The 1,252-nt window shown below is 33.1% G+C and overlaps 1 protein-coding gene across 2 annotated transcripts in view; it reads left to right on the forward strand.

Moving 5' to 3' along the window:
- nudt19 (nudix (nucleoside diphosphate linked moiety X)-type motif 19) overlaps positions 1–996 on the forward strand; it is a 9,375-nt gene extending 8,379 nt beyond the window's left edge. For both annotated transcript variants that reach the window (XM_080026709.1, XM_080026710.1), the window contains exon 6: positions 1–996. This exon is cut by the window's left edge and continues 830 nt beyond it. The gene's annotated coding sequence lies outside the window, so the exon portion shown is untranslated.
- Positions 997–1,252: the final 256 nt, after the last annotated feature.

The raw sequence follows: 1,252 nt of genomic DNA on the forward strand, positions 1-1,252 counted from the left end.
GCTTGGTGCTCTTTTTCTTTTATGGGACATATTTCTCTGTAATATAATGAATACATTTCAATTATTTAAAAACTAAAAGGGCCATATTACATTATATTTTTAAAATGTGCCGCGGGCCAATCAATCGGTTTTGACCCCCCTCCATAGAGTCTCAGTCCTCTTCACAGCAGACCCGGGTTAGAATCCAGCCCGGGTCGTTCTCTGCATGTCATTCCCCTCTCTGACACATTTCATCTCTGTCTCTACAACACTGTCTAATAAAGCAGGAAAAATGGCACAAAAGCAAGGAGCATTAAAAGCCCCTGTAAACGAAAACCGAAGCCTCTGTACGAGTTTATTTTGTAATAATATAATATTGTAAAGTAAGGGTCGGGAATATATAAGCATTTTGCTTCTACATGCTACTTCTAAAACATAATTTTTGATCTATGATAGAATCGGATTGCCTTATCAATGTTTGCGTTGTATTTTTTTTTCTTTTCTTCTAAACAATGTTGATTGTTTAAGATGTATAAACAATGAGATCCACACTCAGGGCGTATGAATTAAAGCCTTCACAGAAATATAACTTGTTCTAGACCTTTTTGTAGTAGGAGGAATTTGAAACAAACTGTTTGGGTTCAGCTCACTGTATGTAAAGGAATGCCTTGTGATATGTGGACAAGGACAACATTAATAGACCCCCTGTGATAATCCCACTTTAATATTATTAATAATAATAATAATAATAATAATAATAATAATAGTTTTGACCCTGGTAGTTTTTGTTTTTTTGTGAAATAATTTAGTTTTTGTGTTCAAAGTAAAATTATGTTATCAACCAAAATAAAAGGATGTTTGGAAAAGCTGTTAAAAATTCCTTGCTCTGTTTGACAGCTTAAAAAAAGAGTGAAGTTTTCATAGGGGAGCTAATAATTTTGTCCTCAACTGTATGTCTAATGAATTCCTTTTTTTTTTAAATCATTTGTACATCTGACATGAGCACTGAGATTCCACCCCTTGCTGATTATAATCTGGATTTTTCTTTTTTTGTCTGTTTTTCTGCATTTTAAAGTTATTTTTCTTAATTTATTTCTAAGTAAAATATTAAACGAAAATCCTACAAAACAAACATAACAGTCGTTCTCTTTTTAAATGCTGTGATTTTATTGTGCAGACGTTTTTATAACCAACAGGGGGCGCTGTGCTCTTTGGTAAGATACATGGGGCTTCTCAGAAAATAAACCTGAATATGCTGTAAGCAGAAACCACA

This window comes from Ammodytes marinus (genome assembly GCF_949987685.1).
Source record: "Ammodytes marinus genome assembly, chromosome: 1".
Lineage (NCBI taxonomy): Eukaryota > Metazoa > Chordata > Actinopteri > Uranoscopiformes > Ammodytidae > Ammodytes > Ammodytes marinus.